Source organism: Chelonia mydas, chromosome 1 (genome assembly GCF_015237465.2).
Source record: "Chelonia mydas isolate rCheMyd1 chromosome 1, rCheMyd1.pri.v2, whole genome shotgun sequence".
Lineage (NCBI taxonomy): Eukaryota > Metazoa > Chordata > Testudines > Cheloniidae > Chelonia > Chelonia mydas.
In genome coordinates, this window is record NC_057849.1 from 57,355,317 (window position 1) to 57,382,248 (window position 26,932).

Genomic DNA, 26,932 nt, shown 5'->3' on the forward strand with positions numbered 1-26,932 from the left:
GCCCGCGTGGCGGCATAACTCCGGGGGAGGGGGAACAGTGGGGGAGTGGCCGCGGCTAGCCTCCCCGGCTGGGAGCTCAGGGGCTGGGCAGGACAGTCCCGCGGGCTGGATGTGGCCTGCAGGCCACAGTTTGCCCATCTCTGCTCTTTAGGTCTCTGGCCCCCTCTGGTGGCTGAATCACAGGGGTTTATGAGTTCACTGCAGCCTCTGAGCCAACAGATGGTCAGCCTTTTAAGTCAGTCAGTAGAGACTAATGGTTTTAGACCCAGAGGTCCAAGATTTAATCCTCACTGTTCACAACTCATCTAAGAGAACTGTGTTACATTAGAAAGGCTTGAAAGTGCACAAATGTCTAGCATTGTTATGAACAAATGCACTGGTACAATTTGATCTAATGTCAATTCATTATTATTATTATTTATTTTATTACTGTCACACCTAGGTGCCCTAGTTATGGACCATGGCCCTGCTGTCCTAGGTGCTGTATAAATACAGAACAAAAAGATGGTTCCTGCCCACAGTCAAGTTTACAATCGAAATATAAAATAAAAGACAACAGCTGGATACAATCAGATGGGGGAGTGCAGGGAAACAAGACAATATTGGTCAACATGATTCCATTGTTTAGTGGTCTCAGCATACCCATCACCTAAATGTTGCCAATATTTTTTAGGTATCACAGAAAAGGAGGGGTTTGAATGAGGTAGCTTTGCAGATATTTACAGGGAACTCCTTTCAGGCCTGAGGGGCAGCACAGGAGAAAATACGAAGGGGCTTGTTTGAAAATTTAACAAGTGGGCAATAAAGGATGGCATCATGGATGCAAGAGTTGACATCTTGATCGCCAATGAGATATTATAGGTAGGGTGGGGGACAGGCCAGGGGTTTGAAAGTGAAGACGAACAGCTTATATTTTATGTGACAGAATAGTGGGGGCCACTGGAGGGATGCAGAGAGGTGGCATGGTCAAAGTGGTGGGCTAGAAAGATCATCTTTATACCAGCATTCTGAACATATAGGAGTAGGGAAACAGTGTACTTATCAAGGCCAGAAAAAAGGATGTTGCAATAATTGAGACACAAGATAAGAGCCGAGACAAGAGGTTTAGATGAGTGGATAGACAAGAAAGGCCATATATTAGAGGTGTTATCCAGAAAGGAATCTATAAGATTTAGATGTAGCTTGGATGAGAGGACGTCAAAGAGAATGACAGGCAGCATGGTGGTGGTGTCTACAGTAATCGAGAAAGAAGGTAGCAGGAAGCGTTCTAGGGGGCACATTAAGAGCTCTATTTTATCCATGTTTAATCTTGGGTTGACAGGTAGACATCCATGAGGAGATGTCAGAGAGCTGGACCAAGATTTTAATTTGTACAGAAGATAACAGGAGTTATCTGGAATGAAGGTCCACACAGTTGATGGTAGTTAAATTTGAGTCTGGAGATGAGATTACCCAGAGATAAAGTTTAGAGGGAGAAGAAAAGAGGACCAAGGACAGCGCCCTATGGAACACCCACAGAAAGTTGGAGGTGGGATGAGGAGTACCCTCTGAAGGACACGATGAAGGAATGATTTGAAAAGTAGGATAAGAACCAAGAGAGGGACAGAATCACAGAAGCCAAAGGAGAAATTTTTTTGAAAAAGGAACATTTTCAGTGCCTTCGAAGGTGGCTGACAGGTCAAGGAGAATAAGGATGGAGTATTGGTTCTGAACTTTGGCTAGGAAGAATTAATTAGAAGTCACTGATGAGAGCAGTTTCAGTGGAGAGCAAGGGGCAAAAACCAGATTAGAGAGGGTCCTTTATGAAACTGAAGGAAAGCAACTTCTGATAGAATGTTCAATGAGCTTAGAGATAAATGGAGATTAGGCAGTAGTTAAAGAGGCAAGTGGGGTCAAGGGTGGGCTTTTTTAAAGTGGGAGAAAATAAAGTGTGTTTGTATTGTGAGGAGAAAGAGACAGCAGAGAATGAGAGGTTAATGAGAAGAGGAAGGTAGGAAGAAGACTGGGTGCAAGGGAGATCAAGAGATGGGACGGGTTGCGGTCACTGGGGTAAGTTGAGGGATCAGAGGAGAACAGATAACTTCTGCGTCTGTGACAAGGAGAAGGGAAGAATGGTAGGAAGGGGACTGGAAGGCAGGCTGAAAAGGAGGGGGAAGGTTGCATCGTATTTTGTCAGTTTTCTTTTTGAAATCAGTGAGATCCTATGTGGAGAGAAGCAAATGGAGGAAAAGGTTTGCGAAGGTATTCAAAGGTGGCTGGGAAGGAGGGCATGTGATTCAGTTAAGTTGGAGAGGTAGAGTTGTTTATCTAGGCAGATGGCAGAAGAGAAGCAGGAGAGAACAAATCTGTAGTGGAGGAAATCAGCCTGGTCATGGGATTTTTGCCAGAAACTCTTCACAGAGTGAAAGCAGGAGCAAGGCTGGGGGTTGGCAGGGCAGACCTTGCGATGGGAGAGAGGGGTAAAAATCAGAGTGGAGAAGAGCAAAGCTTGGAGTGAATCAACAGCCATATCAATTTAAGAAAGGAAAAAAGAGCAAAGGAGAAGTTATCTATGTTGGTGGATTGGAAGTCACAGGAAGGCTGAGTAACAGGACGTAAAGGAGGATGCGGGGGGGAGATGCTGAAAGCGACCTGGTGATGGTTGGAGTGGGGAAACTCAACAACTGAGAGACAAGAGAGAGTGCAGTGCTTTGTGAAGACCATGTCAAGTGAATGGCCCTTTTGGTGGTGAGTGGGACAGTTGAACCAAGGCTGTAAGTTGAATGGAGAGATGAGTACAAGGAAACGTGCAGCTAAGGGGTGAGCTGGATCATGAACATGGAAAATGAAGTCAGCAAGGATGAGGAAGAGGAAAAAGAGAGAGAGAGAGAGAGAGAGGTCAAAATCAGAGAGAAAGGCTGATAGGGATGGGATGAACTGGGTGGATGGTTGATGACAGCAACACTGAGGGGGAGAGGGATGAAGAGTCAGACACTTATTTAAAAAAGGAAAAAAAAGAGTGGAAAAAGGAGAAATGAGGGGTTGGAAGCTTCAGGAATGGGAAAGGAGAAGCCCAACACCCCAACCATGGTCCGATCAAGGGCTGGGAGTGTGGTAGAAGGAGAGTCCTCTGTAAGAGAGGGCAGCTGCAGAGGCAGTCAGATGATGGGATCCAAGACACAGAGCTAGGAGCTGAAGGAACTGAGATATGAAGAGGTTGTGGATAGTGGTCATCTTTTTAGAGAAGAAGTGGGCATTCCAGAGATAGGAGGAGGAGAAGGAGAAAAGAGAGTAGGCAAGGAAGGGAATGGGCCTGAGGTTAGAAATGGTGGCATGAGGGGGTGAAAGTCATGGCAGGGACGTGTGTGGGAGGCAGAGGATAGAAGGAGGGCAAGGATTAGGGCAAATGTCAGCAGAGATAGTGGCACAAAAGAGTGTGGATGTAGGCACTGGGTTTACGCTGGTGGGAGGAGGGGGGAAACTGGGCTGGAGAAGCGAAAAGGACCAGCTGGTGGGAATTGTGCAAGGGTGAGTAACAAGGATAGGGAAATGCAGGCATTGGTGGGGGGAAGTGAAGGAGGAGGAAAATGGATGCTGTAATGAAGACGGGAGTGGTGAGAACCATGAGTGAGTGGCAGATTAATATAATTTTTAAAAAAGGGGAACTGAAGAAATGCTGTTAGGCAAGGAATTTGAGATCTTTGAGAAGTGACTCTGGTAGCTTTGATCACCAATCTGCATTATTAAGGTAATCCTTTAAACTATAGAGTTTATTTTTCTTAATATTAGCAGAGCATATTGAACATACTTGTAAGTTAGTTAATGTTTAAAAATTTTTGCAATCAATTAGAACAATTCTTTAAAACAAGCTGGCACAGAAACAAAGCAAAAGTTTAAAAGTTTAATACATTTTTTGACGATTGAGAGAGAATAATTAAACTAAGATGTTTAAAATTAAACCTCAATTAAGTGCAAATTTTAAAAACTTCCACAAAATGGTGCCCCTTTCCATGATGCTTGTTGTATGGTCACATTTCTAACAAGCACAATGATAAAATACATTGTGCCTCTTCCCTAGTACTGTAGATGGGATAGCTGCACAGAGTAGAACAGGTGCTCGGTACAGTCCTACAGCTCAACTGCTAATGGTCTATTTAGGTGTCATGCGATCTTGCCTGACCAAATCCTTAGAGCTCACTAAACATCAGGTTTCAGAGTAACAGCCATGTTAGTCTGTATTCGCAAAAAGAAAAGGAGGACTTGTGGCACCTTAGAGACTAACCAATTTATCTGAGCATGAGCTTTCGTGAGCTACAGCTCACTTCATCGGATGCATACTGTGGAAACTGCAGAAGACATTATATACATACAGAGACCATGAAACAATACCTCCTCCCACCCCACTCTCCTGCTGGTAGTAGCTTATCTAAAGTGATCATCAAGTTGGGCCATTTCCAGCACAAATCCAGGTTTTCTCACCCTCCCCCCCCCCCACACACAAACTCACTCTCCTGCTGGTAATAGCCCATTCAAAGTGACCACTCTCTTCACAATGTGTATGATAATCAAGGTGGGCAGGAGAGTGGGGTGGGAGGAGGTATTGTTTCATGGTCTCTGTGTGTATATAATGTCTTCTGCAGTTTCCACAGTATGCATCCGATGAAGTGAGCTGTAGCTCACGAAAGCTCATGCTCAAATAAATTGGTTAGTCTCTAAGGTGCCACAAGTACTCCTTTTCTTTTTACTAAACATCAGAGCGTCCTTCTGCAGTTTGTCAGGGTAGTCCTTCTCTTCTCAAAACCCACAAAATAAACTCCCCTAACAAGAAACACCTCACAGTAGAACACAATAATACAAAAAGGATGGGGGTAAGAATCAAGTATTTGTTTAAACGCTAACAATCACTCATGCATGTAATAATACATGATAGATAGAATCAGGTCTGGGCAGATGTTTTTGTGCTGACCACCTACTAATTACCAGGGAGAATAGAAGACACTCCCCTTCCCTTCTGTTGGAGACACACCCCTCTATGTAATTGATGATTATTTTAAATTTTGAAACCACTGTTCCTATTCAGAAATTGGGCTGGCTCTTAATTTATATTTTGCAGAATTCGAACAAGATTTCTCTGTGGTTTCAATTAGGTCAGAAATACCACAAGCATATTTTTCTTGTAATAGTCTTATACATTTAAGTCACTACCCATTTGCAATGAGGGCAGGCAGGCAAAAGGGATATCACATACATCCCCACAAATATAAATAAGCACCCAAAAATTGTTGTGGGTGGTTCTCTTTGCTAAAAAAAACAACATTTTTTCTTTGTTTCAACCTTGAAATTGATGAGCGTGTAAATTTTCTAAATAGTATCTCAAATACTTAAAGCAAGGAAGTAATTTGCAGAGTAGGCTTAATTTGGAGATGGTCAGCCTTGGTGTCGTGACCCTTTAATGGCTCCTTTATAGCAGGTAAATCCCACGACAACTGATAGAGTACACCGGCACAACAAAGGAAACCTACAACCCATTATCAACCATATCATTAAGGCTAGTGGCTTGCTATGGTAACGATACACAAAAAGTCTGACGATAGGGCAAAAAATAAAGGTGACAGTCATGATGAAATCTTAATTAAGGGGAAAAAATGCTATCACCGAAGTCCTTGGTCCATTATTTTAACGAGAACTTATGAGTGTCAAGTACCAGTGGAGTAGAGTGTAGAATTCTTCTTCAGTTGTATGTTTGTTTTATACTGAATAATGTCAATGCAGGGCAGTCCTGTATATGTGACTTATTTTATTAATGTAATGTTGGTGTGTATATAATAATCTGATGTTTTATGAAAACTCTGACATTTATACAGTAGAGGTGTTACAGCAATGAAAAGTTAGAAATTTAAGACTACTGCATCTTGGAACTGTGTGTTATTAGGCCTGATTTTTAAAACTAATGTAGCTTGTCGTTAAGATCGTATCGCTGTATTTCAAAAATTATTTAAAATTTTGAACGACACTAATCTAGCTTTGGAATCAAATATATACATGTGATGGGTTGGACCCCCCCCCGGGATGCCACCTACTGTACTGCGGTTTCACTGACCCTCTCCTGCTCCACCAGCCTGGATTCCCTTTCCCTGTTTTGCTGAATTAGGCTCTCCAGCCTCTTGCACCATACACAGGTAGGGCCACATCCAGGCGCAGACAAAGACTGAAGTCAGCTCTGTGTCAGAGGACTCACCCAGCACTCACGTGCACACCCCTTTTGGGAGATAAGCCCAAAGGTATATTGTCTTGTGCTGTATAGAAAAATCTGCATAGCACAAGCTCATAAAAATTCGCCCTCTTCCTCACTGTGAAGAGAGATATGCACACTTTCTTGCCCTCCCCGCCCCAGTTAGAAATTGCATAAACTGGATTTAATAAAACACAAAACTAATTTATGAACTATAAAAAGCAGATTTTAAGTGGTTAAAGGGATAGCAAACAGAACAAAGCAGATTACTAAGCAAAAAAAACCACGCAAACTAAGCTTGATTAACTAAAGAAATTGGCTACAAATAGCAATTTCTCACCCTAAGTATCGTCACAGGTAGATTACAAAGTGTCTTGAAAGTCAGCTGCACTGGTCTGCAGCTTGAAACTTCGGGTATTATTACTCAAAAGCTAGATGCCCTTCCAGCCTGGGCTCAACTCTGATCCCCCCAAGTTTCAGTTCTTGCTTCTAGATGTTTTTCAGTGTCTCTTTGGGTGGGGAGGCAGAGGAGAACCATGATGATGTCACTCCCCTACCTTATATAGCATTTGTGTATGGCAAAAACCCTTTGTCTTTCCATGGAAAAACACTGGCATTCCAATGGGGGATGGGAGAGGTCCAGTACCAGGTGACTCAGTCACACGTCTCAGCAGTGTCGTAGCAGCCATTACTCGTAGCCTGTCTGGAGCATCCACAGGAAGACTAAGCTCTTTCACAGCCCATTGTCTTTTGCTGATGGGCCATCAGCCCTGTCGGGCTTTGCATTGTTGTATCTGAAGGGCTAGTTGCGAGAGTCACCCAAAGTAGCACATTTGAAATACAAATACATGGTCAATATTTCTAACTTCAGATACAGAAATGATACAGGCATACAAATTGGATAATCACATTTGGTAAATTATAACCTTTCCAATGATATCTCACATGAGCCATCTTGCATAAAGTATTTCTCAGTTATGCCATATCCATATCATAAGCATATTTCCATAAAGAATATGGAACGTAACATCACAATACAAAAATTAAATTGAATTAAAAAACCCACACTATGTTAGCATATTTTTAAATGAGCAGGAAATGCACAAAATTATTCAAGATTTATTTTATAAAAATAAAACACACACCTCCCTGCTAATAAGCCTTGATTAGAGTGTGTCAATTTTTGAGGTCATCACAACTAACTCATACTTTCTGCTATGTAGGAAGTAGACAAACAATGCTTATTCTCCAATATCTATCTACTCAAAGAGCACCTCAGAAAGACTCAAAAGACTTTCAGAAGCAAGCAACCATCATCCTTATCATTGTGCTGACAGTAGATTCTAATAATCTGAGGAGAAACATAACGAGGAATGGTTTCATTTGGGTTTTTTTTCCTGCTTCTAGGTTATCCAGCTAACCTAGCCTTCCTGTTTTATCAATGTTAGTTTAAACTTCTTCCAACACAGCTATATCTTCTGTATCGTGAGGTACAACAGTACTGATCTTCATTATTAACAGCATATTTAATACAATTTCCTTTCAGTTCACTTCAAGTTTGTCTTTGTTAGTATCAAACAAGGGAAAAGCTCTTACTTTAACATGAGAATTGACAAAGACAGCTTAATGGCTCTCAACCCTCTACAGCTAAATAATGGAGATTCTTATTTGACCAACTGAAAAGACGTTATGCAACCTACAATACAAAAATAGATTTGTTGTCCAAAAAACCAACACAACTGACCATTTTAATTTATTTACTCCTCCCGGGCTGAAACTCTGTTATAAATGTGCTCTGGTTTTAAGTTGGAATACAGAGCTGTAAGCATACAGAACCCTTAAGGGGAAAAAAAGCTCAGAGCAGCAAGTGTGGAGTAGCTAGTGCACGATGATATTCAGTGCAAAGTAAAGTATAGGGGGGTCTGTAAGTAGTTAGTGCAGAGTGGCTAGTACATTTTAAATTCACATCCTAGCTTACACCGCACTAAACTCCCCAAGTAGACAAGCCCTATACCTAGGGCCCTACTAAATTCGTGGCCATGAAAAACATGTCACGGACCGTGAAATCTGGTCTTGTGTGCTTTTACTCTATACTATACAGATTTCACAGGGGAGACCAGAGTTTCTCAAATTGGGGGTCCTGACCCAAAAGAGAGTTGCAGGGGGTTATTCTGGGGGGTTGCCACCCTTACTTCTGTGCTGCCTTCAGAGCTGGGCAGCTGGAGAGAGGTGGCTATTGCCAAGATGCCCAGCTCTCAAGGCAGCGCCCCACCAGCAGCAGCACAGAAGTAAAGGTGGCAATACCATACCATGCCATCCTTCTGTGCTGCTGGTGGGGGTGGTGGATCTGCCTTCAGAGCTGCGCTCCCTGCCAGCAGCCACCGCTCTCCAACTGCCCAGCGCTGAAGGCAGTGCCGCCACCAGCAGCAGTGCAGAAGTAAGGGTAGCAGTACTGCAATCCCCCTCGCCCCAATTACAACACCAGGAAATTTCAGATTTAAATAGTTGAAATCGTGACATTTACAATTTTTAAAATCCAATGACCATGAAACTGACCAAAGTAGACCATGAATATGGTAGGGCCCTACTATACCTAGACGGTCTAACACCTTCTTTTCCCACTGAAGCAGCTTACCTACTATTTTTGCTGTCATGTCAGCAGCACAGGTCTTCCCCAAGAGATCATGAAATGCTAGCAATGGATAGGACTTCTCTCAGTCCGATTCTTTGTTCCTATGGTTCATGGAGTTTCTGTTTTCCTCTTTCTCCACCCAGCTCAGAAGTAATTTGCATGCTATCAAGCCATCAGGTTGTGTGGAGGAGCAAGTCCGAAGGATTTAATCCAGTTAAATGGACCAATTGTCTTCTCAGGTCTTATAACACTGAGTTTTTTTGGTCACTTCATATTCTTGTGGCACTGCTTGCACTCCTGGGGATGCACATCTCTGTCAGTTACTCAGCCACCTTGTGATATATTAAAGGTCAAACACATGAGTTCTGGATCTCATTTGTATAGATGGATACCAGAATCTACACTTCCATATCTGGTTCGCTAGCAGCACATTCATATGACAGTCTTCTATGAGATATGCCAACAATAAAATCAGCTGGATCACAGAAGCAGAAGACACATTGGTCACTCTTAACATAGCACATAACCGAGCTTCACAATGTGTGTAGTGTTATTTGTACAACTAAACTGCTTCTAGCCTTTGCCTTTAAGGCCCTCCACAAATTAGGACCTATCTATCTTACAGACCCTTTCTAATTCCACAACAATTCAAGATAACAGTACTGAATGGGAACCAAAACTCACATTGACAGAGCCTAGATTCAAGGACTTGAGAACAGGAACCACAGCACTGTTCATGATAGGCCCCCCTCCCCTGTCTGCCCCCCCAAACTTCAGAACTGAAGATCAGACAAAGCTCTCACCTAACCATTTTCCGGACACACTCTTAAAAAAGGCGTTAAAAATTACACCTGATTGTGCACAACTCCCAATACAATGCAGCCCTGATTTTGATTGGAGTCTTGGGGCTCTACCACTATGATAAAAAATAAAACTACAAAGAGGAAAAACAAATAAAAGGGCATAAAAGGAACAACAGGAATCTTCAAAATGAAGTCAATGCTAAATAATGTTTTATTTTGTGCCTAGATAGCATGGTGATGTATTGGAAATGTTGAAGATAGGGGAATCTTCCAATTTTTCTTGGGTCAGTAGAGCAGTCAGTACATGCATCCTCTTACAGCTACCAGCTCTCATGAATCAGAAATTCTCAGGCCTATTCTTCCAATGGGCTTCAGTGGAGAGCTGTGCTGGTGCACATACTTTCTTCAGTAGGGTTCTTTTGTGATTAGGCTCCCACAGGAGCTAAAGGCAACACCACTCCTCAGGCACAATGGAAATTTCTACCATAAAGATAAAAGCTCATCAGTGCAGGAGGACAAGAAGGTTTCTCAGGGGCTGGTCCAAGACTGCAGAATGAGCTGATACACCACCACAAACCTCGCCATCTTCCACTTCAAGTGTGAGGCACACTTCTTCAATCGTGCCTTCTCTAACACACAGAAAACAGCATGCACATTTAAAAAAAACCAAAAACCCTAAAACAGAATCCTACCAAAACAAAATGACCACACAATTTTCCCCCTTCACAGAGAATGAATCACATGTGGCAGATGTTACTCTCACTGCTTAAAGCACTATTGGAAGGAGCTCACATATTACAGGAATGAGGATGATATCAGAATATATAGAATTAGGCAATGACCCACAAGATCTGTATATGGGCCACCAGAATTATTAAGCATGCTAAAGAGATTCTTTTTACATGTTTACACTAGGGCTGTCAAGTGATTAAAAGAATTGTGATTAATCGCGCGATTAAAAAGAAAAGGAGGACTTGTGGCACCTTAGAGACTAACAAATTTATCTGAGCATAAGCTTTCGTGAGCTACAGCTCACTTCATCGGATGCATGGAGTGGAAAATAGAGTGGGGAGATTTATATACACAGAGAACATGAAACAATGGGTGTTACCATACACACTGTAACAAGAGTGATCAGGTAAGGTGAGCTATTACCAGCAGGAGAGCGTGGCGGGGGTGGGGGAGGGAAACCTTTTGTAGGGATAATCAAGGTGGGCCATTTCCAGGAGTTGACAAGAACGTCTGAGGAACAGTTAGGGGGGAGGAGGGGGAAGAGAAATAAACATGGGGAAATAGTTTTACTTTGTGTAATGACCCATCCACTCCCAGTCTTTATTCAAGCCTAAATTAATTGTATCCAGTTTGCAAATTAGTTCCAATTCAGCAGTCTCTCGTTGGAGTCTGTTTCTGAAGTTTTTTTGTTGAAGAATTGCCACTTTTACGTCTGTAATCGAGTGACCAAAGAGATTGAAGAGTTCTCCGACTGGTTTTTGAATGTTATAATTCTTGACATCTGATTTGTGTCCATTTATTCTTTTACGTAGAGACTGTCCAGTTTGGCCAATGTACATGGCAGAAGGGAATTGCTGGCACATATCACATTGGTAGATGTGCAGGTGAACGAGTCTTTGATAGTGTGGCTGTGATTAGGCCCTATGATGGTGTCCCCTGAATAGATATGTGGACACAGTTGGCAACGGGCTTTGTTGCAAGGATTAATCATACTGTTAAACAATAACAGACCATCATTTATTTAAATATTTTTGGATTTTAACATTTTCAAATATATTGATTTCTATTACAACACAGAATACAAAGTCTACAGTGCTCACTTTACATTTATTTTTTATTACAAATATTTGCACTGTAAATGCCTTCCAAAATCTGTGAGGGACGAGGTGTGGAGCATGCTTTCAGAAGTCTTAAAAGAGCAACACTCAGATGCGGAAAATACAGAACCCGAACGATCAAAAGAGAAAATCAACCTTCTGCTGGTGGCATCTGACTCAGATGATGAAAATGAACATGTGTCGGTCTGCTCTGCTTTGGATCGTTATCAAGTAGAATCCGTCATCAGGGTGGTTGAAGTATGAAGGGACATATGAATCTTTAACGCGTCTGGCACATAAATATCTTGCGACGCCGGCTACAACTGTGCCATGCAAATGCCTGTTCTCACTTTCAGGTGACACTGAATGAGAAGCGGGCAGCATTATCTCCTGCAAATTGCAACCAAAGTTGTTTGTCTGAGCAAGTGGCTGAAGTAGGACCAAGTGGACTTGTAGGTTCTAAAGTTTTACATTGTTTTATTTTTGAATGCAGTTATTTTTGTAATGACTCATCCAATCCCAGTCTTTATTCAGGCCTAATCTGATGGTGTCCAGTTTGCAAATTAATTCCAGTTCTGCAGTTTCTCGTTGGAGTCTGTTTTTGAAGTTTTTTTGTTGAAGAATTGCCGCTTTTAAGTCTGTTATTGAGTAACCAGGGAGGTTGAAGTGTTCTCCTACTGGTTTTTGAATGTTGTAATCCCTGATGTCAGATGTGTGTCCATTTATTCTTTTGCGTGGAGACTGTCCGATTTGGCACATCTACCAATGTGATATATGCCATCATGTGCTACCAATGCCCCTTTGCCATGTACATTGGCCAAACCGGACAGTCTGAGTCATTACAAAACCTAATTTTACCATACTAATTTCCCCCTATTGTTACTCACACCTTCTTGTTAACTGTTTGAAATGGGCCACCCTCATTATCACTACAAAAGTGATTTTTCCTCCCTTGGTAGTCTACTGTTAATTGAATTGTCTCATAAGACTGACCCCACACCTGGTAAGGCAACACCCATCGTTTCATGTACTATGTATAAATATACCTGCTATTGTATTTTTCACTCCATGCATCTGATGAAGTAGGTTCTAGCCCACGAAAGCTTATGCCCAAATAAATTTGTTAGTCTCTAAGGTGCCACAAGGACTCCACGTTGTTTTTATGGAACTACTATGTAATTATTAAATACTGATTGAATAGTTTTATTGATATTGTATATTGGCACAGAAATTTACATTCTGTGCTCCCCTAGGCTCTGGCACCAACTCGCTCTTCTCGTCCTCCCCCCATCCTGGCTCAAACTCGCTTTTCCCTTCCTCCCTCCCTGCCTCCCTGGCTGGCTCAAGCTCACTTTTCCCTCCCTCCCTAGTCCCAGCTCCAGCAGGTGCTCGCTCTTTTACCCACAGCCCGAGGGCCAGGAGGAGCTCACTCTCCCCGCCATTGCGTCACGGAGCTGGAGTTCTGTGTCCCTGAGGATTATTGGGGGGACCCAGGCCCCTGCTTGCATGCCCTCCCCCCACCTAATCCAACAGGGGAATGAAAAGCAGGTACCAACTCTACCTTTGTTTGTTGAACCTACATCTTCTCGTATAAGAGAAACGATGAAAATTCAATACTTGTGTCAGGATACCTTGAGGATGGTGCGGGGGAATCTTTAAATTTCAACATTGTAAGGAAAAATGTATGCACACGCTTACCTAAAGTCCTTTCCCCTTCATCTGGCTCATCTGTGCTCAGATGGCAGGACTGGCTGGACTGTGTGTGGGAGCCCTGAACAAGTTCTGACTCTCAGCATGGCTGGATTCCGCCTCTCCCCCAGGCATCTCCTCCTTCTCCTTGCTGTTCCCAGCAGAGATCTCTGTCTCAGGCTCCTCCAAAGTATCCATGCTGGTTTGTGGGGTGCGTGGGGTCTCTGCCAAGTATGGCATGCAGGTTATAGTAAAAGTGGCAGTTGTGCAGCTCAGACTAGATCAACTTTTGGCTCCCTGGCCTTGCAATACACCTGCTGAATTTCCTTTGCTTTCACATGGCACTGCTCCTGTTTTATCATACCCCTTTGCCTGCCTCCCCCATGCAATCTTTTTGTAGATGTCCAAATTTCTATGGCTATCTGCATTGCACACCCTCTTCTCCTCACAAGCCCAGGAGATCCAACACCTCCTGTCTACTCTAGGCAGGAATGCATCTACTGCAGGGAGCTGGCATTGTCACTTGGGCAATAGCAACTCTCTCTTGCTGTGTGCAAAGTGTGCTTGTTAGGAAGAGACGTTTCAAAAACACACGGGGGGAAGGGGTTAAGATGGCAGAAGAGCAGCTTTTGGTCTCTGAACTCTGGGAAGTGGTGACAATTGTGACCAGAACAATCATTGAATCGGGGAATGTGGCACTGTGGGACAGCTGTTGGAGGACCGTTAGGCTCAACACAGATCACACAGCATCCCCACTTGCACTGCATCAACTCCAGTAAGCCAAACATGACTCTACACCATTCAATGAAGTAGTTTTACTGTACTGCCATAATGAGGCACTTACATAAATGGGAGAGATTTGAGCGTAGACACACACTAATAGGTCAATGCAAGGCGACTTACATCAACCCAGATCTGTAGCATAAACCATGCCTTAGTCTCTGGGATTGGGAGGAGGGAGAGGGCTGATCAAGAAGACTGGACAGCCTTTAAATGACACCTACCCAGGTGTGAATTGTTTTGTGAGTTAAAGAAACAGATTTCATCACCCACACACTGTTTGTCATAGAATCACAAGACTGGGAGGAACCTTGAGAGGTTATCTAGTCCAGTCCCCTGCACTCATGGCAGGACTAAGTATGGGATCACCTCATTTCGTAGCACATAGTGAAACTGTGAGCTATAAATAGTGACGAAAGATTACACTATTCAATTCTGTCTCTCCTGGCCCTCTTTCACCATTTCTTTTCAGGAATCCCTCTCACAAGCAACTAAGAGAAAGTTTTCTCTCTAAGAGCTCAGAATAATAGAAGGTATCCTGCCAGTATTGTAGGTACATTTTTTATTCATTGTGTTAGACTTGAGTAAGATGAGGATAAGATGGAAATATAGTATTCCATGGCATAGTCCTCACCACTGAAATTCTCATTAGATTCTATGGAATCTTTTAGGTTCAGTATTACTCTTGCATCTTTTGCCTTCCTCTGCAGCATGGGGCACAGGTCACTTTTAGGTTTAAAGTAGTGTAAATGGTGTACTCGCTGTAACGAAGTCTTTAAACCATGATTTGAGGACATCGCTAACTGAGGCAGAGGTTAGGGGTCTATTTCAGGACGGGGTACGTGAGGTTCCGTGGCTTTCAATGTGCAGGAGCTCAGACTAAATAATCACGATGGTCCCTTCTGACCTTAAAGTCTGAGTCTACGTAGTTACAGCCAGATATTACAGTGTATCATTGACAGACATTATGGAAAGATAGAGGAAGGAGAGTTATTGCCAAAGTCCTCTTTCCATCAGTAGGTATTCTAGTGTATTTATTGTTTATCTTCTTACAGTGATATACAGACATTTACAGTTTTTGTCAATGTGCCTACTTGTATTTATCTCCTTAATCTGAAAGAGATCTCTCTCTCCCTTAGTACTTAATCCACATCTGCCTCCTAGGCAGCAAAAAACAAACCTAATCTAGTTATTCCCTACTTTGCTGTGAAAAGATGAAACTACCTCCTGATAAACTGTAGAGAATAGCTAACTTCAGTACAAAAATTTAAAGCACATTGAAAAACTGAAGTTGGGACTCATAAGATTTACTTTAATATCAATCTAATATCAAACTAGTGATACAATAGTTAGTATACTAGATTAGGGAGGGGACATGAGACAAGGCCTGGCAACAGCCCTGCTTAATACACAAGACTGTGCTACACAGGACTCCTGGTTTTGCTTACTGACGACAGTGAATAGTGTACTTTGAGCAGGATTTAAGCTCTTTACGAAAGAAAAGCTGGATGATTTTGAATATGAACCTTTTCTTTAAATCAATTAAAGTTGGTGTGCAAGCAACAAGACGACTGACATAACTATTTTCAACTGTGTGCTACTAACAGAACCAGAACTTAACTGTTAAACTATAAAAAAATCAATGTTCATTGCAAAATACTCAATAACAATACGGAATGAGAATCATTAACAGAAAGTGGCAGGACTAAATATGAATTTAATCAAGCTAAATACATTTAGAAGTATTTATCCAAACACAGAATGCAGTAATATTGATAACAGAAAATATTATGGAGACAAAACAAATTTATAAGGAGAAAAGCTTGAGAGGCAAACAGGTTTTTGGGCCACAAATTTCTTTTCAGCAGAGCTAGTGAAAGGAAGCCTCCAGAGTGCCCTGGCAGGAGTCCTTTTGAAACAAGGAATCTTCATGGACAACACTTCCTCAGATTTTGGTACAGTTTTTTGTAAATTATGGATTGCACCAGTTTCCAGCTATGACAATTCAGGAAGCCAACAGAACAGAAGTGAATCTTTGAATTGGCACTTAATGAAACATCTTAATTGAAGTTAAATGCGCAAATAAGATTCCCAAGATCTGGTTTTATTCAGCCCCAATGTGCCAGTGTTTTTAGTACAACCACCCTATTTCCCCCTTGCTACATTTCATATCTTCCTCACTTCTCAAACTCACAGTACTTCTCTCCCTGCAATAAGTCTGTTTCCCTTCCTCATTTGTTCTCTGTTACAGGTTGGGGGCTGCTATTCGGTTCTACAAATAAGCCTCTTTCCTTTCCAGAAAAGGATACTCCTAGTGGAATTCTGCATCACTATGCATGTGCAGAATTAATGTCCTCCACAGATTTCTTTGCTTCCCCGCAGAAAAATGACTTTCTGACTGGGAAGCAAAAGGAAGCTGCAAGAGCAGTCTCGCACCACTCCCTAGCAGCGCAGGGACATTGTTTCAGGCACCCGGAGCAGCTGGCAGAGGCGTAAATCACTCCAGGGTTGGAGACACCCCAGTCAGTGAATCCTACCCTGAGCCGGGATCAGCTGCTAGTCCCGGCTGAGCTGGAGGCAGAAGGGGACAGGACTTCCTCTTCCCCTACAAGGAGTGGCTGGGGCTATGTCAGACCCACCCCCAGAAACCTCCCCCAGCTGCAGGAAACTCAGCATCCTCCCCTGCTTCCTGCACCCATCACTCCTCAGCTGGGGGGAGGGGTCACTGTATGGAGCACACCCCATCCGCCCAAGACCCGTGCATCTGGACCTCCCATACCCAGACACCCCTGCCAAGCCTCACCCCGTACACCAAGAACCCCCCTAGCACTCCATACCTGAACCCCACCCCACTGAACCTCAATCCCTCCATCTGGAGTCCCCCTGCACCCAGATCTCCTGCCTCTGGACCCCCACCCCTGCACCCAGACCACCCCCCACTGAGCTCCCTGCACTCAAACCCCAACCTGACAAGCCCCACTCCCTGCACCACCCTGAGTCCTCACATGCCACTGACCTCACCAACTAACTGCACCTAGACTCCCACCCCACCAAGCCCCACTCCCCCAGCACCCAGACTCCCGTGTTGAGACCCCACACCCAGACCCCTCCGCTGAGCCCAAGCACTTTCACCTGGAAACCCCTGCAGAATCCTACTGCCCCAGCACCTGGAACCCCCTCAACGAGCCCCTGTGTATCCAGATCCCAACACACCTAGACCCCACCACTGAGCTGCCTGCACCCAGTGTCCCACACAGAACCCTCTCACCCCACACCTGGATGCCTTCACACTTGGATCCTGCCTGATTGAGCCTGCCTGCCCCACACCTGGGGTACCTGGTGCAGAAGGGAAGGGCCCCAGGGTGTTTCTGGGGAAGGTCCAGGCCTTGTGCAGCCCTCACCACTGAGTCCATGTCCCAGGGGTGGGTGACGGGGAGCTGCAGGGTGAGCTCCCGCCTTTGTGCAACCAGTGGCCTGTGCTCCCCACTGCCATGCTGGAGCCTCTGCATTTATTTATTGAAAAAGAAAACTTGCAGAATTTTAAAATATTTTGCACAGAATTTTCAATTTTTTTGGTGCAGAATGCCCTCAGAAGTAAAAGGACCTCTCTGCCTTCTCCCTGGCAACCATATTCAGAGAAGCTCCAGTTGCCTTTCAAGGAGTAGAGGAGGAACCTTATTCCTCACAAAGCCAGGAGTCCCCCTAGCATTAGGCAAAAGCAGGCTTTGGAGCTGGGGGGCTGGGCGGGGAGAGGGAGAGAAAATGGAAGTGGACTATCCTCTCATCTGAGCAGAGAAAGCTAGGGATCCTCTGCCAACCATGCTGCACACTTTCCCCATGGAGAGGAATATAGGGAAGTTGAGTCTCAAGACCCTTCTCTTCTCCAAGCAGTTGACTGGAAAAGATCTGAGCAGGGCACAACTCTGCCTCAGCTCAGCAAGATCTCAACTGTGCAGAGTTTCTCTCAAGCACTCACAAGAACTGCAAGGTCAAGCTGAAGAGTACACTATGCCTGCGATCTCACACTCAGTTTATAACAGTTTGGTCTGCTTACCACACCTTAAACTGCCTCCTTTTACATATTTAGTATTTTGTATTACTACAATGATTACAACAAGAACGTCACAGTCATGCTGCTGTGAGAACAGGCTGACCTTTAGTTAAGAGGCATTAACTATTGTTCAGGATTCTTCTTCCCTCATTTTTATTTTTCCCCTCCCCAAGAGGACAAAAATCATGGCAACACTACTTCTGGCTGAGGTATGCTTCTTCCAAGGTCCCATTGGTGTTTTAGCAACATTCCTGGAGAAGTGGCTAAGCAATTTACAGGTATATTCTTCCCTTAGGAGGATGAGTCTGCAGTCTCCACAGCATCTTTAGTCCCTGGTGATATGGAGGTAGAGAACTAAATTTGGTCTCGAGCTTGTGTGTTACCCAATTCATACTTCCCTTGCATTTCACTCTCAGCCACAGTTTCCCTTCTTCATCCCAGCATCTTTGGTCTCAAGCCTTTTCCCCAGGCTCCTCACCTCCCCATTAGGTTCACTTCATCCAGCGGAAACAGTTCTTAGGGGCAATTATCCCAGTAAGAGTGCCAGGGCAGATTATCTATTAAATTAGCATAGACAAAGGCTGGATTTAAACATCCATCAGGCTGCATACTAGACATCCAGCACCTACTCATCATGTAGTTTGGGCTTCCTAATCTATGGAGGTTAGATAACTCTGACAGGGTATTTCCTTTCTGAAGTAGCCATATCAGGTCAAACTACAGTAGATCCTCAGAATTACGAACTGATCAGTCAACCACACACCTTTTTTGGAACTGGAAATACACATTCAGGCAGCAGCAGAGGGGTAAAAAGGAAAATACAGTACTGTGTTAAACGACTAAAAAAAATTAAGGAAAAGCAAAACTTTTCTTCTGCACAGTGAAGTTTCAAAGCTGTATTAAGTCAACGTTCAGTTGTAAACTTTTGAAAGAACAGCCACAACGTTTTGTTCAGACTTACGAACATTTCAGAGTTATGAACAACCTCCATTCCTGAGGCGTCTGTAACTCTGAGGTTCTATTGTAACATTCCCTCTCCTTCCAGGAATGGAGTAATGTACCAGGCATTTACAACTGCAATATATGCATTTGACATTTTCTTTAAAAACGGTCTCCTTCTGGTTTGATGTTGACAGCGATTTCATGAGCCTCTTCCCCCTTCTTCTCCAAGATGCTCTTTTTCTTCAAGGGTATGTAGTTTTTCAAGTTTTTCCATTCCCACCCCCAGCTCCAGCCCGCACAAGCCAGCAACTACTCCAGCCAAGGAGAGCTGAACATGTATCCCTCTGATGTGAGGCCAATGCTCCTTCAGTTAACTGGGCGATGCAGGGTCAGAAAGGAGTAATTTGAGAAAGGTACAAAAGTACTCCAGTCCTGAAGGACGCCAAGTACACTTCTCCTGTAACACACCTAGTCTCTGCTGCTCCAGGGACCAGTGGACAAACAAATATTGTCAGAAGGATACAGGTCAATCCTCCATCTACACTATTACAGTTTAGTGTTTTGTGAACCAATAACTGTAGTACCCCATGTACACAGGGCCAAAATGCATCCATCATGGTCCCAAATCAAACGAAAGCTTTGGACTTTGCAAGGTTGTAACACTATGTTTGATCCCAGCAATAAAGTCAGGCTAAACTGTACTTCAGCCACGGCTAGTCAGAAAAAGTGACATTTCACACAAGCCTTTGGGACTGTTTGGTTTTCTTTCTGAAGCATTCAGAATGGACCCATTATTCATTTTCAAAATTTTAATCAAAACACTGAAGACTTAAAATTTTCAGTGAACAAAAATGTAGTTGTTTCAGCAATGTTTAATATTTTATAAAAATTGAGAAAATATTGAAAATTGGTATAATTTCATGAACATTCAAGTTTTAACAGCGTCCACAACTTTTAATAAAAATTTGTTTTTTAAAAAGGACATTTCTTGACAAAAGAACTTTGCTGTAAAGATTTCAGCTAGCTCTAGTTTTAATAATACTGGACGCTGATGTGTTGTAACCAGAATCTGCAACGAAGCAGATTTTCATAGTGCACGCACCATCTAAGGTCCTCATTCAATAATGTACTTATGTGCCTAACTTTCAGCACATGAGAAGCTTTTAACTTCAATAGGACTACTCACATACTTACTGTGCATTCGATGAAGTGAGCTGTAGCTCATGAAAGCTTATGCTCAAATAAATGTGTTAGTCTCTAAGATGCCACAAGTACTCCTCTTTTTGTTAGATACACATTTACCTTGCTGAATCATGGCCTAAGAGTATTGGAGCTGCACAGCCTTAGGTAATGCAGATGTGCTTTTGCTCATAGTATACTGCTGCTACAGAAGGGAACAGAAAAATCTGTTGCAGTACATTAAGGATTATTGTTGTAGGCAGTTGCAAAATAGCATTTAGCAGCAGATATATAAGTATTTTAGACACTACCTAAAATTAGACCACTTCAGAACAAGTGAAAAGTTTAAAAGAGAAAGATTATCTAGAGCACTAAAAGCTACCCTCTTTCCGCCTACTTCCCAGAAAAAAACAAACACATACCACCACCACATACACAGATCAGCGGAGCTCCATTAGGTCTAACTAAGTTGTTTTAGTTCATTATACTGACTACATCTATTTAAGATTCCAGGGATCCTCTTAACAGTTTCCAGAGACAGTCTTCTAAACATACAGTATTTTGATTTCTAATGTCAGAAAAAAGCCTTTAAATCATAAATCAAAACACAGTGTAGTCTAAATGTTTTTTGGTAAAACTTTTAATCTTTCTTCCAATAATCCTAACTAATTTCCTGCATCAAGCAGCTCCAACGAAGAAAAAAGTTGTTCAAACAAACTAACCACTTTAAAAGAAAAAAGATAAATACTTCTATTTGGCAACAAGAGCCTCAGATATGATGGAATGAGGGTGTTTTTTTTAAAACTCTATATAAATATGGCTCAGAAGTATGCCCAGTGGACTAAAATTATACCTTCAGAGACTTGATTTCACCTTCTGCCAGGGACTTATATTGTACAAACATTAAACACTCGCATGGCAAGTCAACCTCCTTCAAGGTTGCAATACCTGTTTAAAAGCACTGACGTTCCAGTAAAGACCATCCTCATCTCATGAAGGTACTGGGATATTCCCAGAGGAAGTCTCTGGCTAACGTGGCTCTGGAAACCATATTCCCACCATGAAGTTGGTGAAGAGAGTTCAGAAACACAATGCTACTGCTGTGTCATTTCTTGTGGTTTCTGGAGGGAGATGTCGACAAATAGGCTACTGCCACCTTGCACATCATGCACTTCAATGTAATGCGTATCTGGAACCATTTCAGGGAATCTTTAATTTTTTTTAGTTAATCGCACTGTTAAACAATAGAATACTAATTGAAATTTATTAAATATTTTTGGATGTTTTTCTACATTTTCAAATATATTGATATCTATTACAACACAGAATACAAAGTGTACAGTGCTCACTTTATATTTTTGGTTACCAATATTTGCATTGTAAAAATGATAAACGAAAGAAATAGTATTTTTCAATTCACCTCATACAAGTACAGTAGAGCAATCTCTATAGGGAAAGTGTAATTTTAAAATGTAGATTTTTGTTACATTAATGCACTCAAAAACAAAACAATGTAAAATTTTAGAGCCTACAAGTCAACTCAGTTGTCCTCCTTGTTCAGCCTATTGCTGAGACAAACAAGTTTGTTTACATTTATGAGAGATACTGCTGCCTACTTCTTATTTACAATGTCACCTGAAAGCGAGAACAGGCGTTCGCATGGCACGTTTGTAGCCCGCGTTGCAAGGTATTTACGTGCCAGATATGCTAAACATTCGTATGTCCCTTCACGCTTCGGCCACCATTCCAGAGGACATGCTTCCATGCTGATGATGCTTGTTAAAAAAATAATGTGTTAATTAAATTTGTGACTGAACTCCTTGGGGGAGAACTGTATATCCCCTGTTCTGTTTTACCTGGATTCTGACATATTTTTCATGTTATGGCAGTCTCTGATGATGACCCAGCACATGTTCGTTTTAAGAACACTTTCAAGGCAGATTTGACAAAACACAAAGAAAGTACCAATGTGAGATTTCTAAGGATAGATATAGCAGTCAACCCAAGTTTTAAGAATCTGAAGTGCCTTCCACTTTCAGAAGTCTTAAAAGAGCAACATCCCAATGTGGAAACTACAGAAGCCGAACCACCAAAAAAGAAAATCAACCTTCTGCTGGTGGCATCTGACTCAGACGATGAAAATGAACATGTGTCAGTCCGCTCTGCCTTGGATCATTATCAGGCTGAACCCATCATCAGCATGGATGCATGTCTTCTAGCATGGTGGTTGAAGCATGAAGGGACATATGAATCTCTAACACAACTGACACACAAATATCTTGTGATGCTAGCTGCAACAGTGCCATGTGAACGAATGCCTGTTCTCACTTTCAGGTGACATTGTAAACAAGACGTGGACAGCAAATTGTAACCAAACTTGTTTGTATGAGCGATTGGCTGAAGTAGGACTGAACAGACTTGTAGGTTCTAAAGTTTTACATTGTTTTATTTTTCAATGCAGTTTTTTTTTGTATATAATTCTACATTTGTAAGTTCAACTTTCATTATAAAGAGACTGCACTACAGTACTTGTATTAGGTGAATTGAAAAATATTATTTCTTTTGTTTTTTACAGTGCAAATATTTTGTAATCAAAAATATAAAGTGAGCCCTGTACACTTTGTATTCTGTGTTGTAATTGAAATATATTCAAAAATGTAGAAAACATCCAAAAAGTTAAATAAATGGTATTCTATTAATCTTTTTAATCACGTGATTAATCACAATTTTTTAATCACTTGACAGCCCTAATTTTTAACAAATCTAGCTAAAATTCAAAATGAAGAGTCAGAACACTTTCAAAAAATATCAGCATAAGAAAGTCACACTTTTGATTATTTTTTTTTATTCAGACAAAAATATATGCCAAATTTATCCCAAAATCTTGAATAGTGTTATTTGACTGAAAAATGCATGTTGGGACAAATAGAGTGTTTGCCAAAAAATATTCATTAATCAGGATTTTATACAATTATGTAAAAATGTATTACCAAAAATTAATTCGAATCAGTAAAGACCCTTAAACTTTTTGTTGTCAGACACTAGTCTGGGTATATATTTTTTAAAATTTAGTTTCATATATTTATTGTTTCTAGTCTTGGCTGAATGCAGAGCAAGAAAGGGGGAAGCTGGCTGCTCCATACTGACCTATGAGACAGAGCATAAAGAACCACTAAACAGGGATTTAGATCAGATGCCAGAACACCACATCAGACAACAAAATTCATGACTGCAAAGATCCAACTACAGGAGGACTGAAGCACTGAATCCAATCCTCTTCTAGGAAGCAGACGCATTTTTCATCTACTGGAGAAAACAGAGGAGCTAGTTCCTTACCTGGAGCCCTCAGCATCTTCCTTCACCTGTTCTGCTCTAGAGAGTGCTTTAGTGAAAGATCAGATCAGAATTGACTGCTGAACTGAACCTGATCTTCTGGGTCTTCTCAACAAGCATATTTGTAGCCAATTAGCTTCTGGCGTTCCATGATCCTGTTCAAATTTGTATATAACACCCCACTACCCAACCATCACAACCTGGCCCCTATTCTGGGACTCATGGGATCTGGGTTTTATTCCCAGCTCTGCTGGGTGAACTTGTGTCAGTCACTTCACTTTTCTGAGCCTCAGTTTTCCCACCTGCAAGATGGGGATACTGAAACTGACCACCTTTGTAAATCATTTTGAGATCTATTGATGAAAAGTGAAGCAGAAGAGCTAGGTATTACTACTCCACTACTAGGAGCACATTAGCCACTTAGATCTCCAGACCAGACCCTTTAGCCTTTCCCTAACTGATTCCTTAGGTATTTAGGCATCTAAATACTTTTAAAAAGCTGGCTCTTGGACCTTAAGCAGTGAACAATCTGATTACCTAGTGCAGAGTTTCAGAGTAACAGTTTGGACACTGCCTGCTCAGCTGCCTACCATGTACAGCCAACCTCAACACAGAGCTATGACAGCCTCTACCTTCAATCAGGGACCACCTTTTTTTCCCCGACAGACACCCTTAATATGAATATACATACATATATATATATATATATATATACACACACACACACACAATGACCAAATCTTGCAAATATTTGTGCAGATAATTAACTTCATATAAGCAGGTGACCTTGGAGAAGTCACTGGCTCCAGTGAGTGCACTTCTATGCGCAGAGCGAGCTATACATGCCTAGGTCTTTGCTGGGCTGTGACTTGTATCATAGCAGTTGACAGTATTTGAGATTATGTATTTTTAAGAAGCCATTTTAAGACATGGTAATTGTTTCTTTAATTTAGTACAGAGTACCCGCAAGCTCTAAAAATAAAAAAGCTGGTATTTTTGAAACTTGCAAAAGAAGTTAACTTGTGAATTAAGACACTGTATGCCAAGTGGTAGTCTACAATGAAATTTTACAATGTAGTCAGAAACCACCTTGAAAAAACAAGATTTAAAATTAAGTCACTAACATGTGCATAAAAAATTGTCCACACAGTGTTGGGGGTTTTTTAGGTTATGAAAACAACTTATTGTTCACCTATGTTTACTTGTTACCTAGTTCCTACAATAAAAATAGGCTCATCAGTTTCACTTTTACTGCAAGTTGGTTTCACTTTCTGATTGCCAGGAAACAACATAATATTTTTGTTTGCATTCCACACCCTATGCCTACGTGGGTTTTTTTTTGTTGTTGGTTTTGGATTTTTAAAAGTTAAAGAACCATGAAAATAATTCCATTCATATTACCGGTTTAATTTATCTATTTTAAGAATGTGGAGGGTCAGTCTAGCTGGAAACGTCTCTTTAAATCGTAACTACACTGGCAGGTTTCATACGATTTCCAACAGAAAACAAGCGACGCTGATCAATTCTTATGGTTGGGGAAGACGAGTTACGAGAGCACGTTTTCTAGTTTGCAGGGGAAGACAGCATCTTCCGGAACAGGTACTGCAGCCAGCCACGTCCCTGCCCCTTGACTGCCGAGCCCACCACCTGTACTGGTAACGCTTCAGCCATGCTCCCTCCCCCCCCCACGATGCACCCCGTTCACTGCCTAACTTTCACCAAGAGACTTGTCCACTGACAACGGACTTTACATCCCGCGAGCGGCACGCGCCGCAGCCGCCGCCCCGCGCCCTGCCCGGCCCAGCGCCCCTGCACACGGGCACCCCGGCCGGAGAAGCCCAGGCTCAGGCGGCGCCGCGGAGCAAGGGGGACAAGGCTTACGCCCAGGGGTTTGGGCGGGGAACGAGCCCAGGGAGCTGGCAGCCGAAATCCCGCTCCCCCAGAGCCGCCCAGCCGGGAGGGTGTTGCCCGGCCGCTCCCTCACCCCCACCCCGTTGCTGGGGGAGAGCGGAGCGCAGCGGACCGACTCACCGCCAGGGCTCCGCAGCTAACGGTTCGGCGCCCCGCACCGGCAGCAGCCGCCGCGGCCAGGGAGCTCCCAATGGCGCAGCTGGAGGCAGGGGCGGGGCGGTTCCAGCGGCTTTCCCCACCTCTCCCCGCCCCGCGCCCGGCAGGCAGCCCCCGCCCCCTCAGCTACCTGCGCGGCGCCCCGGCCTGCCCCAGCAGCGCATCGCCGCCTCCCGCGGCCGCCCTCGGTCAGGGGAGGGGGAGACGCTCACCCAGGCGAGACTCGGTTCCAGCACGCAGTGCGCCTGCGCTGCGGGAGGGGGGGGGGGTTTGCCAGCGGAGAAGCACAGGGCGGGAAAGGGGGCGGGGCTGGGCATAGAAAGCCCCGCCCCCTTCTCGTTGGCTCTGGTGCTCAGGGGGTGGGGGCGGCAGGGTGTGCAGGCAGGGCTGGATGCACCAGCAGCCCCACTCTCAGCTCCTCTGCGGAAGGGGAGGACCAAATAGCCGGGTGCGTGTCTTTCACTGGCCTCTTTAGTAGTCATGGGAAAAGGTACCAGGTGTAGGGCCAAAGTCCTGGGAGGCCTAGTTCAGCCTTCTCACGCCACTTACTGTCTCCCTGGAACATCAGGGCTCATGTTACTTTGAGCACACTGCTGGCTCTCTGTGGCACTCAGAAGCAAGCAGCAGGCACATGCTTATTACAGGTACCAATACTATAGCACTGCTACCCTTCCTTCTCCCCAGCCACAGTAACTAACGGCTGACACTTCAGGGAAAGGAGTAAAAGTTATGCATCTCCAGTTATTCAGTAGTGTACACGAGGAAAGGAGGTGCTATCCTTTCTTAATACCCACAGTTTTTAAGTGGCAGCCTGAATCATGAGCTATGATTATCCCTTGCTTAATGTTTATCATTTTAGACATTATTATGGGTCAAACTTAACCAGCTACAGTATTTGACTTAGGGCAAGTCTACAGTACAAAATAAAGTCGACCTAAATTACGTCAACATACAGCCACCACAGTAATTAAATCACTTTTGCATATCCAAACTACACTCCTTGTGTGGGTGGTGCATGTCCTCACTACCAGCGCTTGCACTGATGCAGAGAGCAGTGCACTATGGGTAGCTATCCCACTGTGCAACTTGCCACCATCTAGCGCAGGGTGGTTTGAGAACATAAGAACGGCCATACTGGGTCTAACCAATGGTCCATCTAGCCCAGTATCCTGGACAGTGGCCAATGCCAGGTGCCCCAGAGGGAATGAATAGAACAGGTAATCATCAAGTGATCCATCTCCTGTCACCCATTCCCAGCTTCTGGCAAACAGAGGCTAGGGAAACAATCTGTGTCCATCATGTCTAACAGCCATTGATGGACCTATCCTCCATGAACTTATCTAGTTCTTTTTTGAACCCTGTTATTGTCTTGGCCTTCACAATATCCTCTGGTAAAGAGTTCCACAGGTTGATTGT

At 43.2% G+C, this 26,932-nt stretch overlaps 1 protein-coding gene across 2 annotated transcripts in view; it reads right to left on the reverse strand.

Moving 5' to 3' along the window:
• The window catches only part of FNDC3A (fibronectin type III domain containing 3A), a 202,150-nt gene extending 176,393 nt beyond the window's left edge, over nucleotides 1–25,757 (reverse strand). Inside the window, exon 1 of one of the 2 annotated variants that reach the window (XM_037893504.2) lies at nucleotides 25,647–25,757. The gene's annotated coding sequence lies outside the window, so the exon portion shown is untranslated. Of the gene's footprint in view, nucleotides 1–25,480 lie in introns of both variants that reach the window. The other variant, XM_037893497.2, reaches the window with a different exon arrangement.
• Nucleotides 25,758–26,932: the final 1,175 nt, after the last annotated feature.